Genomic DNA, 17,557 nt, shown 5'->3' with positions numbered 1-17,557 from the left:
GTTTGTTTGCTACTTGCAAACTTTTCAAGAGAAAGCCCCGTTAGTCAAAGTCCTGCTGAGTGTGCTTTTAGTCTTGAGGGTTTCCATTGATGGTTCTGGGCAGCAAACACAGAAAATCGCTCCTGTCAGTGCTCTGTTGAGAGGCTAAAATATCTTCACGTATTTCTCTCTGTAAACTTGTGTGAGCTAGCTTTTGGAAAATTATTTTGGAAGAATTGAAATTTCGGTAGTGTCTCCATCTCATTTCCAGGCTTGCCTTCCCAGCTGAGGCCCTCCTTGCAGGACAGTCAGAAGTGCCCATGGCCCTGCAGGTTGTCTCTGTAGCTACCTTCGTCCTCTTCTTCCTGTTTAAAGCCAACAAAGATGCGCGGTGTGTGGCTGTGTTTGATTTGGGATGCCAGCTCTCTGCCTGTGCAGATCAGGTTGCCTTTGCACACCTCGGCGCAAGTGCGCCCATCGTGCCGCGTCAGAGGCAGCGATGGTCAGAGCGGCTCCTGCGTGGGGACGTTCTGCTTGTTGGTGTCTGTCTGAGGCTGATGGGAGCTCTCCCCGGCCTAGCTGCTGGCTATAGTTGTGCACGTTTACAGGGGAAATGCATCATTCTGTCTTAGAAAGACACTGAGAATGCTTTCTATAAGCAAAAATAATATGGGAAGTTGCACGGAGGTGATGCCTGTTTTTAGAGAGCTACTTTTAAGAGATGTAGTGCTTAGTGGTTTTATGCCCGTACGGCCAAATGCAGTGGGAAGCTTGCTGTAGATCTGTGACAGACACAGCCTTCACCCAGTGTACCTGGGCGTCAGAATTTACTGTGACTTCAGGTCCTGCGTGTGTACAAAACAACAGAATTGTTTTTGGGCTACCCTTACAAGCATGCATATGCACGCACAAGGGTAATGAAGCCCAGATAAATGGTTAGTGTGTGCACGTAGGCTGCTATTAACTGCAAAACCTCATCCTGTCTCCTGGTATTTTGCCTGTTGTCCTTGATTGCTGAGGCTAATGCAGTGTGACTAGAACTGAAAGGACCATTTCTCTCCCTCCTTTTGCCAAATGTTTTCCTGGGTTTGACGGTTCTCCACTGACCATCAGCATCCTTTTTATTATGGTCGCAGAGAAACAGCATTAAACAAATGTTTAAATAATTTTAAACAGATGTCAAAGTTCATAAAAATCGGCTGGGCAAAGGCCGGACTTGCGTCTGAATACACTTAAAACCAAAATGAATAAAACATTAACAAATAATCTCCTAACAAAACCGATTAAATTTCCAAATGATGGTGTGTCTTTAACTTATTTCCGAATCATTCAATTGACAAGACTGTTTTTCTGTGTATCGTTTCTCTCTGACAAGTAAAAGCATCTGAGAAAACACCCCTGTATCTGCTCTATAAAACAGGAGTAATGAACCTGTGTCCAGTGGCCACAGACAGCCCAGGGGTTAATTTTGTGTGGTATGAGGTCCTCCGTTTCCTCCCCTCCTCATGTTATTGCTAGATAATAATAAGGTGTATATTAATTTGCAGGCTGCCAAGTGTTTTTGAAAGGGTTCACAGCAAGGAAGAGAGAAACTGTTGTAGTACAAAATACTCAGGTAGCCAGAAGACAAAGGTAACTGTGGAGAAGGAAGAAGGAGGAATTTACCCACAAGAGTGTTTCTCTCTTCTTTCTCGTGAAATGAAAATGGGGTTGGATCAAAATAACTCCACTGCAGGAGCCATGGCTTTCTAGAGCTGTGACGTTCCTAGGTATGGCATGCATACTGTGAGGTATGGCTCTGTGCATTTCAAAATAAAATAAAACTTTGGAAAAAATGGGTTGTACCAGCATTGTTCAGATCTGTAGGAATGATGGTCACTGCTGTCTGGTATAGATGGTGCCTGAGCTCTGACACTTTTCATTGTCTGGTCCTGTTCACAGGAGAGGGGGAAAAAAAACAAAACTGAAACCCTTGAGATGCCGAAGAGAGCAAGATACAGGCTCGAAAAGGAAGCTGCTTGCTTTTTTCGGACATGGCTTCTGCAAGAAGTATCACTTTCTGATAGTTTTGTAGCTTGTTTCAAGGTAAACAAGAAGCACTTTAATCAGGGGAGTTGTGTCGCACGCTCAAGTCTACCATAGATACTTCTTTAGCAGAGAAATCCTCCAGAAGTTTGCTGTTTGGTAATATTGTAAGGGTTCTCCAGTGGTTGCACCTAGATGCCTGGGCCGTTTTGAGGGGGTGTGTGCCTGTCATGTTAGGATGTTAATTTTCTTGAATTGCAGATGGCATCCAGCAAAACTCACCCTCCTGTGCTCACTTGAGGTGTGGTGTTTTATCCCTGCGTGACAAGTGCCTCATGACCCTCTTCCTGCTTGTCTCTTAAATGAAGATGTGGTTGTCATGACTACGTTTAGTGGAGAGATAAATGTTCCTTCCAGCTTGGGCTCTTGTGTAATGGCTTGGTTCGGGCAAGGTGGTATTTTTATCTGGATCCTTGCTCAAGAGTGGGCAGATGATTTCTGTGACCTGGGAATAAAAGTGCCCAAGCTGGAGCTAGCTGGTCGCTGAAGGTGGCAGCCACTCGTGCTGTGGCTCTCCCGGGCACGGCTTCAAACCAGTGCTGCTCCATCGACAGACAGTACTGTGGCAGTGCTGCTGGTCACATACCAGTCTTGGGAGCAATTCCCTGAAAGCCAGCAAAGAAAACTTTTTAGGGTTATTTCTAGAGGTCTGGGTGTAGGTGATCCTGCTTGTTTGTTGCTGGAGAGGCAGAAACTCTGGGACCTGGAGCCGGTGGGAAGGGTTTCCCCGTGCTGGCTGGGCACTCTGTGGTGTGATGACCCAGAGGAGCAGGGCCAAGCTCCTTCTCCTCTTCCTAAAGGTGTCCCCTCGATCAGAAGAACTCTGACTGTTGCATTTTCAGCTGTTTCCGTTTTAAAATTAACAGTTTTTTTCCAGAAGTACGTATCTGACATCTGTCACTTTTTTTTTTTGTTAGCTGGAAAGCTGTAGCTGGAAAGTTCCCACAGCTGCTGTCTGTGGCTTCAGCTTTGTTTTAATTGCTGCTCTAGAAACATGTAGCAGCATGCTGTTGGAGCCCTTCAGCCTGCTGATGGGTGGGAATCAAAGCATTACAAAATTACATTTAAAGGGGGGGAAATTATTTTGCACTTTTATCCAAGGGTTTGAGGTCATTATTGAAGTTTGCAAGGAGTTGGTCAACAAATTACAGCATTTAGTTGTGGCTAGGTAATTGTGACATTCTGAAAAAGTATGTGCTTTTTTTTGATGACAGGCATTTGCATGTGTTTTGCTTTTGGGGGAAGAAAAAGTCTTTCCTGGCTACAGATGTACAACCAAAAATGGAGACCGTTAAATACGTTTCTGCCATGCGGTGCTGACCCTCCTAGCCTAACATAGGCTTGTCTGGTTGATGTTTGTACTTCGAGTTACGAGCTGGTTTTATGTACGGACATGCGTTTTTGTGCTGGAATTCTTTGTAATGGCTTGCTGTCTTATTTTAAAAAGAGTACTTGGGGAGAATGCCCTTGCAAAGCCCCCGCTTCCTCCTGGCAGCCGCGTGCTACTGCATCTTTATGAGGAAGTAAGCAAAACCATGATGGTTCACTTCTGCACATGGTCTTACCAGATGTACCTGACAGCATCTATTTACTGAGCTAAGGCTTTAGCTTCTTTGCGTAAAGGAGTTGGTTTGTTATGAAAAACCCTTGTACTGTTGAATCATGTACGTGTAGGATTTCTCCAAGGGCCACATGTTGATATCCTCAATGACACAGAAAGTCTGCAAATAATCGCTAGTGATGAATAATTTGCTGTTTAAGCATTACTATTTCTATTCTGGCATATTTTGTGATCTCATTATATCACATGTTTTTTCCCCATCTTGCAGCCTTTGTAATTTTACAGACCTGTTGCTGGATCAAATGTCTTTTGTCCATGCAAAAGCTTTTAGCAAAATAGTTGTTTGGTACCTACTGAGTTGCATACCTCTAACCGATATCTCTGTAAATGAAGTACTACAAGCAGTAGAGAGTGTGTAACTTGAAGAAATTTAGTAGTAAAAAATGTAAAAATCAAGTATTGCTATCCACAATGTATAAACTGAAGAGAAGACAGCAGCCAACTGCACCGTTAGATGCACAGGCTTTCACATTCTAGATATGATGAAATCAGTTCTGGGGAAGGAAACTAGTGTGAACATTAATAAGCTTTTCTGTGCATTTTGTCATTAATAATGTAGGCAGTACCATTCAGATAGAGAACATAACCCATTTTGTCAGAGTGTCTTTTCAGCATGATAGGCTCCTTGCCTTTCCAAGGTGAAAGGGCTGCAGATTGCCTTCTGAAATCTCATCCTTGGATGAAGTTTTGCTTTTGGCTGCACTGAATCTAGACTGATTTTGCAGCAATATGGGGAAGCTGCTTTGTATTTACAGTAACTCGCTGGTAGCAGCACCTGTGTTTCTATGTATAAAGTTAATTTTTTCCATAGTTATAATAGACAAAGGTGGACAACATATCCTTTTCACTGGTGTTTTCATTCTCCCCTTCTTAGGTGTCTTTTTTTATAAAGGTTATTGCTTTTATCTGTGATCTTTGTAGTCTTCTGTGCAATAAAGCAGCATGGCAAAGGCATACCTGTGCCATTGGGTCCATGGGCCACCAAGTTGGGGCTGGTGTTTCTGCCTCAGCCAGCCCTCTTGCCGTGTGAGCTGGTGCCAGCAGGGAACCTGTGATTTTTAAGCTAAAAGCCTGCAATATTATCTGGTAAATTTGCTGATTTGCTCAGTGTGGTCTTTAGTTGTTTAACATGCCAAGGGTAAAAAATGAGAGAACAAAGGCCTGAAATACCCCATATTGTCTTTGTGCTTCCAGCTGCTTTAATGTGCTTGCCAATGCGACACGCAGCATTTATCTCCAATTTAAAATCAAGAGAGGGACTTATTTAGTCATTGACTCCAGGAACACTTCCAAAGGGCTCTACCAACCAAGTAAACTTGGTGTGCCAGATCCAGCGACCATCGTTTGAGAGGAGTGCGCTTAGGTGAGTGATCCTGCTGCATCCCACTCAGTGTGAATAAAGCCTAGGAGGAGGAAATTTCTGTGTTTTAATGTAAACAAGCCCTGATCCTTTAGGTATATGCGTAATCCTGCTCCTCTGTGAGGAGATGTGACCCTATTTCTGGTGGGTTTTTTTTGCAGATGGAGCCTGTGGCTTGGATACTCTTGGCTGGGGGCAAATCTGAGATTTTAGGAAGCTGCCGAGGTGGGAGAGAGGGAGGCAGAGGGGCAAGAGCTGCCTTGCAGAGCCGAGGCGGAGAGCGTGAGGGATGCTAGGAGGCGGCAGGCAATGTGTAGCCAGAGGTGTAGTGCTGCTGCCGGATGGCACTGTCAAGAGAAGGTGCTCGTTACCCCGTTTTGCAGCGGGAGAACTGGGGTGCAGAGAAACTCTGTGACTGAGGTCAGACTGAGAAGGGAGTGGGTTGGCAGAGCAGGAACCAAATCTCGATTTACCTCTTTCAGTGGCTGATTCACAGTGGTGCCCTCTCTCCCTGTGAGTTGTTTTAACACTGTTTACCGTGTGGGCTGATGCCAATCTTATGATGTTGCAAGATGAGAAATGAACGGTGGCATGCAAATTCATAGCGCAGTGTTAAATTCAGTGAGCGTGTAGTTTGTTTAGATATTTGTTCTATAAAGTGTAAGATTAGCATTGGTGCTGCTTAAGAGAAAGTGTCTGTTAGGAAATGGTTTCTGGGTCCCCTGGTAGGTAAAGTTTTAGTCTGGTTTATTGCAGTGGGTGGCTGTTTTTGGTCACTAATCCTGTGTCGTAGGCTTAGCGTTGTATTCTGGCAGTGCAAGTGGTAAAAGTGAGATCAGCCTGTTGTGTTTCAATGCCTCTTGTTTATACTAAATGTCCTAATAATCCAGGACTATGTGACTCTTGGCCACAGAACACACACGCGAGGCCAGGTGGGTTCAGAGAAATGGAGATAGCCTCTCAAATATGAAAACTTACTGTCAGTGGATTAGGTGGATCCCTTTGGGTATGTTCACAAGAGGTCCATTTCGTGTCAGGCTGAAACTGAGCAGACTTCTTACTAAGTTTTGTTTATTATATGTAAATATTTATAGACACATAATCTAGTTCCTAATGAGAAGAGGGTGCTCCTTTTAGAAGCATTTTCACGAAGACTGGCGAGTTTGTGCATCACCCCTACTACCCAGAGGAGTGTTATTTCTTCTTTGAAAATGGGAACAAATGGAGCTGAACACATTTGCCCTCCTCCACAGAGAAGGGTAAGAGTAGCTCACACAGCTGTGTAGCCTGTATCTCCAGGTAGCTCAGAGCGTGAACTGTCTGGACCTGAGTCTCTGAGGATGAGCGCACTGTTGGTGGGGAGATTGCACAGCCCAGGAGTGCCCACACAGCCCAGTTTTGCAGGTGCAGTTACTTGGGGTTACAGCTGGTTAGCTGTAGCTGTTAGCCTGTTCCTACAGGCATTAGGCACAGCTTTCACATTAGTCAGGGACTGCATTTAGGATCTCCTGGTTCCTTGTTCCTGGGTAGAGTTTGCATATCTTTAATGGGTTTTTATGATTGTTTGATGCGCTCCAAGGCAGGTATGTGATTTACCAGAGAGCTGCCTGGAAAAGGAGATACAAATGATGGCAAACCACAGAGCAGGCGCGTGATCTTCAGCACTTCTTGTTCCCGCAGGGCCGGCCGGCTGAAGGCAACTCCAGACAACTGTCTGAAAACCCTTGTGTGACTCCTTAGAGATGACTATGTACAGACACATGGTCTCCAGCCCTTTGAAAGAGGTCTTTAAAGACCTGCACGCTTTCAGACAGTTGTCTGGAAAATTCTTTGGTTGACTCTGTTGCAGGGACAAATATTAAAAAGAGGTGTACAAGCAGGCTCAATTCTGTGCCTTAAGCTTTGCTCCTTTATATTCTGCCTCCAAAAATCTTTAGCATGGAGCAAGCTTTTACCTAGGCCTGTTTACAGCTGCCTGTCCCATACTTAGCAAAAAGGGAAGGCTCTAACCCACAGAAGTAACAAAATCTCTTCACGTGTTATCTGGCCCTGTGAGATTACTGCAACTGTTCAGAGTCTGCTGGATGGAATTGCGCTGCTGCTTGCTGGGATATTGGAGCATCAAAAATAAGTGCTTCGGCTATGGGGATGCGATTCCAGGAATAACGTTGCATTTGAGAAAGAGTGATGGTTTCATTCCTGACACCGCTTCTGTTGGTGTATTTTGTTTGCTTTCAAGCAGTAGGCCTGGAGAGAAAACAGTCCAGATTTTTGCCTATTTTTAACAAAAGTGTTCAGCTAATATGTTAATTGAACCTTGAACACATGCAGTAATAATTTTAAGCCATGGTAGATGTTTCACCAATAAGTTAATTCTCTCTACAGAGGGACAAGTCGTTTCCTCAGCCAGAGGAGAGCTTGGTTGCTTGTGCCTTACCGCGTAAGTTCACGGACATTGTATTCCCTGTAGAGTTGTGCTGATCCCTGGTGTTCATAGTATGACAAGTGGAATCAACGTAAAAGCCATCTCTCTGCTGAGGTCTGTCTTAAATGAGTTTAAAAACCAGTCAGACCTAGTTTATGCCGGCCATGCCTCTCTCTTGGAAAAAAATGTTGAAGAAAATGCGTGCGTTACTGACAAGCCCTTAGAGGGTAGTTAAAACCGCCTGCAGAAATATAAATGGAAGGGGCTTGACTTGTTTGGGGGCACAGGTGAGGCTGCAGGAGCAAGGGTCTGTTCTCCAGCGGACTCCTGGGACCCGATGCTCTCCCTACCTGTGTGGCAGAGCTTGGGACACTGTCTCTGTTTTCTCCCTGTCCTGCCAGGCCGGCCTGTGCGCTGACTTGCACCGAGATGAGGGGGACCACCACAGGTTAGTTAAAGCCGGCGTAGCTTTGTTGGCAGTGACTGCCCAGGTCCTTGCTGCTGGGAAGGGGGCATGGCTGTGCAAAGCATTTGCTTCCCCATCCTTAGGATCAGTGATCCAACCTGTGGGCTTCTTTCTTTCACAGTGGGGATCTGCTTTGTTCTGCTGCCAGCCCTTTCCCTAAACAGAGGCTAACCCTGGATTTAAAGATCCCAGAAGGGACAAAGGGGTTCAAGTGTCTTTTTGATCTTTGTTGCTACCCTGAGGCGAAGTTAGATCACTTACTGTGAGCTGATCTGAGTTGTGCTTGGAAATTTACTGAAACAGCTACTCCAAAATAATTATTCTGAATAGATATTTTGGTGTGGGCGCTCATATTCTTGCATAAGAACGTCTTTTGCTAGTCTGTCTTAATGCACCATGGAAGTAGAATAACTGCTGACTAATTATTCGAGAATAGCTCTTTTAGTAAATGCCTGAGCACAGAAAAGCCCCACTACAAACAACAGACACCCCCCATCCCACCCCAATTCAAAAGAGGAGGTTCTTCCCAAGGTATTAAAATAGTTCTGTTCATTCATGGCTGTTTAGAAAAGAGCATACCAGTGGTAAGTTTTATGGTGCATGACTTAAAACATTTCATATTAATTAACAAACAAGTACCAATTAATTTTACATTATGATGCTTAAGGAGTAGACTGCAAGGAATGCTATTTAGCTGTGGCTGTTTGGCAATTATGACCGTGTATATAATAACAGACTCAATAAATTCTTGATGTGAGAGAGCACCATTAATCAACACGGAGTTAATTAACTGTGCTGCTTACACAGGAAGCGCCACACAGAACTGTCTGGATCTCTGTAGTGCTACAGGCTGAAAATGTTTGATTTGTCTGATCCCTGGCTTGTTCCCACAGAATTCTCCCTCAAAACTGATGCTGAAGAGGGAGCGATGTTTCCTCTAGGTGAGTGGGCTCCATGTACTGGTCCCACAGGTCGTTTCTTTCTGCGGCTCTGGCAGACCTTAGCTGTGTCACTGTGTCACTTAGGCTTTCTGTCACCTTCATGGAGAAGGTGGAAGCAAGTCCTTGGAGGAGTGCTGGAGTACTGGAAATATAAAGAGCTCTTGCCACAATGATTTTGGTCAGGTTAATCCTATAGCACTGCCCAGGAAATTAGGAATCATTGTGATAAGGGTTATACTCATCAGCTCTCATTTAGACTTTATGCAGTGTTTTTTTTCTTTCTTTTTTTTTTAATAGTTTGAAAGGTAGCCCAAAAAGAGGAAAATGAACAAGATCTGGCACACCTTCAGAGAGAAAAGCATTCCATCTCTGTACCTCTCACCCCTCCGTGTTCCAAATAGATCTTGTCATTTTCCTGAATATGTGATGCTTAGAAGCATGAAATTGGCTCAGCCTTTCAGAGTGACACTGACCATCATTTTGTTGGTTTGTTTTATTGTTGGCTCAGTGTGCATGTTAATGTGAAGGATGGATTTCTAACCTGGTAGAACAGGTATTGGTATAACATTTTTAGGGCTAGGAGACTTCAAAGATTTTAACTGCTCTTTACATTTTTATGTAACGATCTCTTGCTTTGAGTAGCGAAGGAGGTGTTTTACTTGCCTCAACCGAGACAAATGGTTTCCCCATATTCACTATCATTTATAAAGTGTAATGGAATGCCCTTAACCATTTATAACGATGAACTGATTATGGGGGCTTGGCAGTGGGGAAGGGAGGGAGAGAGGAAGAGGTTTTCGCTTTAGATCTCAAGGCAGAGGAAAGTGATGATTCAGCTAATCTCTCTTCTGCAAATGAGATTTTTCTGCTGCAGCTACACAGCTTCTGTATTTGATACAAAGGGAGGCAATAATTCTTAAATGGTGGAAAAACCAACTGTTCTTTTTTTCTCTCCAGTTCGGGAAACAGAAGTCAACTGACACCTCTTCTTATTAACCCCAAAGTGTAGCTAGAGGTTATAGCCTGGCGTTCCTACTTTTCCGCTCTCCCATCCAGCTCCCTCTTTAACCGGCTGGCGTGACTCTCACCAACTCTGGCGGCTCATCCTGTACTCCAGCTGCCGTCCAGACAGCGCTTTCAGCAACACTGCTTCGGTTAGGTACATAACACTTTCTCAAATTCAGACTTGTGTTTAGTTTGTCATGAGCCGCAGGGGATTAAATCCAATGAATGGGCAATACTGTATTAAGCTAATATAAATGACAGCTTTTCCATTTCAGTACTATGGCAAATGGTCCAACATACATGTGTTTAAACATGTGCACTACATAGTGCATGTAGAGATCCTTAAAATACATTTTTTGGATTTCTGAGTTGCCTCAACCATGTTTTTTTGAGAGACATGTTTATTATTCCTTGTTTTGAGGAGCCCTTTCTCTCTTGCCCATATGCCAGCACAATTTGTCCTTCCTCACACCTCTTGTGTTTTCAGAGCCTGACGGAAGATGGTCTGTGCTTTCCCCCATCTCCAGCTTGTGTCACAGAGGGCTTTTAAATGTTGGACTTTACTCCTCCATTTCCCGCCCTTTTATGATTTCAGCACAGTCCCTCTTTTCCTTTCCTGACACTGCCGCAGTATCTGCAGTGCTGTGGAGTCGGGTGAAAGGCAGTGGTTAAAGCTTCCATTGCAGCACTGCTTCCCTTGGGTGTGCTGGTAGAAATCCCTTGGATCTCCGCTGAAGTTTCATCATCCCCTTCATTCTTAGCTTTGGAAGAACTAGTATCATTTTCTCCTAACACCACCAAAAGACTGGAGCTAGTGGCAGTACAATCAAGAATTATTAGTTCTCAAGTCGTTTTAGGTATCATATGTCATTTGTGGCTCATCATCTTGTGCATTTCTGAAGATGCTTTCCTCCATTCTTTTTGGCCTTATAAACAGCCCTTATTTTTTATCTTTAAACAAAATGGAAATGACTGTATAGATACGTTAGGTGTAAGTTGAAGAAAATGATAAATGATATTAAAGATCTGTTATATGACGTGAAAGGTATGCAAATAATGGATGCAATCAGAAAAGACTGAAAAATTAAAATGTAAAATAGCCATACTAATGTGAAATTTTATACAGATTATTTTTGAGTATGTGAAGGATGAGGAAAATACAAGACTGGAGACAGGCAAATGTTATGCCTTTTCTAAAAGGGGGGAAGCGTGGGGCCAGGGAATTAGTCAATGTAATGCCAACATTGTGAAGTATACAAAGCAAATTGTTGGACAGCAGATTTATAGACATCTAGAAGATATTAAGGTAATTAAAAAAAGAAAACCAAAGGAAGCATGGAAACAAATGTTCATGCAAAAGGAAGGGCCCATATCTTGAATTTTCTCTTGCAAAGATTCAGGGAGACAGGAAGACTGGTATTATTTCAGATTTTGAAACTACAATACCATTTGTTGTAGTTGGTTCATGTTTTAAAAGCTCTAAGTATGGTGGGCTACATCCTGGTCCCCCAAATTTCAGCTGCGTTTTAACTTCCCTGTGTTTAGTGGCATCCAGCCTTTTTGATAATATAAGAGAAGGAGGAGGAGCATGATGTTGAGAAGTCATAAAATGTCTTGTTCCCAGAAGTCTCTGGGATGGCAGAGGTCAGGATTTCTGAGAAATGAAGTCTCTGCTGTTGATTTTTCTACTCTGTTCAGGGAAATGGTTTTCGAACCATTTTTGGTGCACTGTTTTTGAAACTTGCATTCACGACACCAGCAGAAACAACCCCGTAAAGGCCCTGGACTTTTGCTAACCACTCTAGCCACAAGGGGAATAATAATGAACAGTAAGTGCGAGGCTTGTTCCTCATACAAGTGTGTTGAGATAGACTGGCACCTGGGCAATTTTCGGCTCTTTCTAAATTGGGAAGCTGATAAACAAACCCGCTGTCTCTTCACCACTTGCTTTCTGTGACTCTTTTCTTTGCAGACCCTCGGAAGGGTGCTCTTCACTTTCTGCCAGTGATACAGCTTTCTGATCAAGCTCTTGTCATAGCTGCAGCAAACTTGGTCAGGAAGAAAGACACATTTCGCATGAAGAGAAATTACAGGATTTTGTTGCCAAGGCAAGCAATTCCAGTTTCAGCATGCAAAGGGGGAAAAAATATGCCATTGTCTAGTTTAATGAAAGCTGTAAAACTGAGGGAAAAGAAATGTACTCTAAAGTATCCTTTTAAATATGTAAGGAATTTAACAGTGTCTGAATCTACCCAGGATTATAAGGTAGCAATGGCTTGTAGATACTGACTCTTGTATTCACAGGCATTTTTAATCCTTAAATGGTACACTATAGTTTCTTTCTTGCATGCCAGTACAAGTATTTCCAGCATGTTACAAGACAGATAAATGAATGGAAGGGAGAGAGAGAAATCGATGTTTTCTGATCAGAAGTTTTCTTTTTAATTAGTCTAGAAAAGCTGTCTGTTCAGGGCATTTTACTTGTGTTGGTATAGCTTAAGGATGACTGAAGGGAAATTTTAATACTAGGAGGTTGACTTGGGTCTGTTAGTATCAGAACTCTTGCATGAAAAAGGCTTTTTTGCCTAATGGCTTGCCAGATGCACAACTTAACATCTTATAATATTTGTTAAATATTCAGAATTTTGAATACTTTATTCTTCTGGCTGCAGCCGGACAAACCAGAATTTCTGCTGCTTGTATGGATTTTAAAGGTTTGATATATCTGGCTTCTTTTCGCATTTATAATAAATTCCAGCTGAAAGGAATAGTGATTTAAGAGACTTAAGCGCAGATACCTATACACAGCAGATCTGAGAGTACATTTAACTGTTTCTCATGATTGCAGAACATACACTTGAACGTATTGCTTGAGAGGCCTTCAAGGTGAAATAAATTAAGCCAAATCTTGAAAACAAACGTACAAGTTAGATGAGGAGAGTAACAGTAGGGAACACAATTTCCGCGTGCCTGGAATACCTGGGACAGGTTGTTTTGTGATTTGCGAAGCCTTTGTGATAAGACAGGAGCTCTCTGTGGCCGATGCCAGTTCTGTCTTTGAAGTCCGTGCTCTCAAACCACATTGTAAACATTACTTTTACTGTAGCAGGTTGGCTGAGTCTCACAACTATATTTAATGCATTCTTGAAAGCATTTGAGCTTGTTGATCTCTTTCCCATTCCAGTCAGTTCCTAATGAAACCATTGCAGGTGCTTGTTCCAAACAGAGGGAGCCCTCGGGGGAACCAGAGTGGAGAACAGGAATGATGCACTGCTGTGTTTCCATTGGGAAGGAGCAACATGGGCGTCATGCTTGTAGCATTCCCTTTTGCAAATGTTAAGAATTCTCTTTTAAGTGACTATGCTGCTCCGACTCAGGGGATTCAGCATTCCTCTTCCTCCTCCCCTGAATGTAGAAGGAACGTCCCATCTGGTTTTGTAAAGGTGTAGGTCTGGACATAACCAACCACACCTCCCTGATCTTCAGAGAGGCGCTGGCCACACTGTGAGCTTACATTGCAACTGATGACCCCTGCGTTTGTAGTTCTGGTACTGGATAGCTTAGGTGAACCTGGTGTTCAAAAAAGAACGATGCTGTTTTTTCCTTTTTTACTGTACTCCTCCAGAGCTTGTGAAAGTCAGTATACACCACTTGGAGCTATTGTCTTTCTGTTGCCAAAGCTTGCATCTCTCATAAAAACTTAACGCCTTCTTTCCCACCTCATCCTGGCTCCAAACAGTTATTAAATTCAGCGTGTTGATCCCCTGTGACATTTCTCTCCTTGTTATCAGAATAGCTGAGACCCTTTGGCTGTCTCTGCTTTTCCCTTGCTGAACTTTGTCTTGCTTCCTTTCAAGCCACCCAAATTCTGTCTCTGAAATTGTCTTATAATTATTTTCATCTGTTCCCTCTCTTTGAATTTTTTTCCTGCTTTATTCTTGCCTTCTGAACTTACTTTATGCTGTGTGTTCTGCCAGCTGTGATTTTGCTCGACTTGTGCTCTCGGCAACATTGCTGCCTTCCGGGGTTTCTGTAGAGAGAGGAGGCTTCCGCAGATGGCCTGTGGGCAAACTGCTGTGACCATGGGGATCGATTCAGCATGTGTCCTTAAAATTAATGTTCAGATGGGCGGCCTGGTGAAGAAACCCCAGGTATTTCTTGTTAACTGAAGAATGCTTTGCGTGACTGCGCACACACACGCCAGTAACGATTTTACACCAAAGTACCTTGTGAGCACTGAACCTTCCAGATACGTTTCTCCTGTTTCCTGGTTGAAACCATTTCAGTCAAAAACTCCTCTTTGAAAGTCATTCTCTATCACAGGGCCATAAAATACAGTGCATCATATTTTGTATTCTGTCTGGTTTTGTGCTATCTAATGCTAAAGTATGTGTGTGAAGCACTCTGTCATGGTATTAGAAGGCACCTACTTTTGTAGCTGTGGCTGAGTTTCTAAAAATGTTGACTTTTTTATTAAAAAGAATTTCTTCTGGTGTGTGGCTCCATGTAGCTTCATGCTTAAAGCAGCAATAAAACCGTATCCTGTCTGTAAAAGGTAAGAAGTGTTATTGAATGTTCAGGAATGTGTTCAATATACAGGTATAAATTAAAAATCCAATCCCTGAATACTGTAATAAAAAAAATTAGGACTAAAATAGCGATAGGCCTATGGGTTTTATTATGCAATGGCAGGATTTGCTGTGAACATTGCATAAAAGACCTGAATTCTCTGAAACTGGCTGCCCAAATCCAGCCAGGGCCCCTGCTCTCTGGTCCCTAGGAGCTGGGGCAGTAGCCATCGGTTCCCCCTGATGCCAAAGAGCTCCCAAAACTGAGTGTTGCTCCAAGACAGCCAAGGAAGGGAAGTAAATTTATTATACCAAAATAAGAAGTGTGCTGTAACCTAGCCTTACCAAGTCATCCTTAAAAATACAAAAAAAACCCCACCCAAAAAACCAGTCTTAGCCACTTCTTTTTGAAGGCTCAGTAGAGCGAGGATGTGGCGGCACATCGTAGCATTACACCCAGTAACCCACTGATTTCTCTCCTCTATACTTATGCTGCTTTAGCAAGATGCCTTGCGGCTGTGTAATTTCACCTTTATTGGTGCTATCTGATTTATTTCTGATGCACGTCTTCCCTCTCCTTTAAATCACAATTATTTTCCCTCTGAAGCTGTGTGAAAAGAGTGACAGTATTTTAGTTCGCGCAGTATCTCTTGCAAACTTTGGGCGCTCGTATGTAAAACATGAGCTTGGTCATGAACCAAAGAGCCAGCAAAGAAAACACACCAAAACGCAACTGGCAGAGCAGCACGGGTCCCTGGCTGCCAGCCCCTCTCCCCAGCCGGTGCCCCCCTGAGCTGCACCCTGTATACTGCTTATGAGCACCTTGGTCTAAATGAATTCCCAGAATAATCTGTGCCTTAACATGTGCTGTTCTGGCTCTGTTGTGGGATTTCCAAAACCAGCCGGCCTGGCACGCTATCGAAGGATGCAGAGGCTCTTTTACTTGGATGAACAAAGTATAGGGAATATTGACCTTCTGAAAGACATTCATGCCTGCTTGTCTTTCATTCCCGCTTCACCTTTCAAGGTGAAGGTGGTATGGCAGGACAAAGGAGCCGTTTGGAGGGTTGTCTGTGGCTTGTGGGGCCATCTGCTCTGCAGGCCTGGTATAAACTCCCTGCATATGCGTTGTTACTCTGCAATATGTTTAGACAGTACGTGCAGGTTCAGGCTAGCAGAAGAAATGCATTTACCTTCTGCTGGCAGAGACAGCAGCCCTGTAGCACTACCATAAAATATAGTTGTTTGCTTGTGGGATGAACAGAAATATCAGATTGTTAACCAATTTCTTCAAATGTCACTTACTTTTTACAATTAACCCTGTCATAAAATACCCTAAAGAAAGCTTTCTGGCATTTTCCCCCTCCCAGCACAGCTTTCTGGGTTTACCTTAGTGGTCTATAACAATAATGGTAAATATTATTGCCATTCAGGAACTACCTTTTAGATGTGCAGACATAAAAGCTTGGCTCCACCAAAATTTATGGGTGTGTTGCCATTACCTTGATCAGGACTAGCGTTTCCCCCTTGGATGTTGGCTCCCGGCGCTGGGAGTGCTTGAGAGGCAGTCTGGTTTGCATTTCTTCAGGGTCCGTTGGCATGAGCTCCTGGAGCACCTGCTGGAGCTTTCATGCTAAAGTATTAACCCAGCGGAGTAATTGGGGCTAAGGTAATAGGGATTCCCAGATTGTATTTGGAATTTTGGAAAAGCATCCCTAATTTCTAGCTTTTGTCCTTAATTTAGGAGTTAATGTTGGAATTACTGAAATTGACTGTTGAAACTGACTATTCAGCCCTTAAGCCTGCATGGTGACAGCTCAGGCGGACCTTGATCTTGCTTCTGACTTACCCTCCATGATTTGCTTATATTAAAGCGTGCCAGAGGAAGCGCCCTGATGCTGGCAGCTGGTCATGCGAGGCACCTTGGAGAGGTCGGTGGAGGTTTGACAACAGGTGGACTTCACCCATTGAAAAGACCAGGGTGCCTTTTGGGATCGGCATCAGTAAATCTTTTGCTTAGTGGGTAGTATTGAAAACAGATACAGAAATGAGTTGGGTAGAAAATGGTGCTGTAGTGGCACGTAAAACGTTGGTATGCTTTGCAGCTGGCTCCTCAGGGTGTGCACTTCTCAACTGCTTTGGTCGCGGTGGTTGTGCTTGGCCTCCACCCATAAGCGGGCATATGGTGCCGGACGTGGGGTGGCCGAATACCCTGAGCTCCCGTCCCGGCTGTGGCGCTGGCTCAGCTGGTGACCAGCCTCAATTGCAGCCCTGCGGTGGTGGCTGTTGCATTGTGGGACCCTCAGGAGATCCCCCTTCCTCTTGGAGGTGTCCAGCACCTGCTGTGCAGCTCTTGGCCAGAGGCAGGTTTTGGCACGACACTCATAAATACTGCCTTTACATGTTCCTCTGTGCTTATGTACCGATCGGGTATCTCACCTTGCCAAGGGACAGGCATTTCGCTGCCTGTGCGCTAGGTATTTCCACTGTGATGCCACGGCTATAATCAAGGTGTCCTCCATCTCTGTGCCAAACATCTCCTGCTGGGCCATTACGGCAGCTTTTTGCCTTGCCAGAAGGAGAAAATGAAGTCTGAACACGATCTTTCACTTGTGGTTGAGTCTGTCTTTCTTGTGGCTGCTGAAACAGCCTGCAACCGGAGTGGTTTTCGGGATGTTGCTGGAAGGAATGGAATGGAAAATCATGGGGGTGTATCAGATGGCATGGGCTCAGGAATTCTGTCTGACATCTCTTGCTTTAAAGTGATGAGCTTTGCTGCTTTAATCATCGTCCTGAGGATTTGATGCATTGGGTGATGGGCACTTGAGAGGACACGAGAAGAGGGTGTTATTTTGGTAAATGTTGGGTGTGTGAAATATACTTCCTTTCAGTCTAATCTTTTGTTGGTATGCCGGTGCTGTTAGCTTCCGAGTAACTACTTTGGATTTTCTTGACAACACCATTACTCGCTTTCAGTCCTAACCTCTTTAATGGTGTTTTCAACTCTTACACAGTTGTCTTTTTGCACCCAACCACTTTTACAATCGTTTATATCCCTTTAAAAATCCCTGTGAATAACTTTATTCTGGTACTGGTATACTCGACAA

Source organism: Charadrius vociferus, unplaced genomic scaffold, assembly GCF_000708025.1.
Source record: "Charadrius vociferus isolate BGI_N301 unplaced genomic scaffold, ASM70802v2 scaffold147, whole genome shotgun sequence".
Lineage (NCBI taxonomy): Eukaryota > Metazoa > Chordata > Aves > Charadriiformes > Charadriidae > Charadrius > Charadrius vociferus.
The sequence above is the reverse complement of the archived record's forward strand: the minus strand, read 5'-3'. Positions refer to the sequence as shown.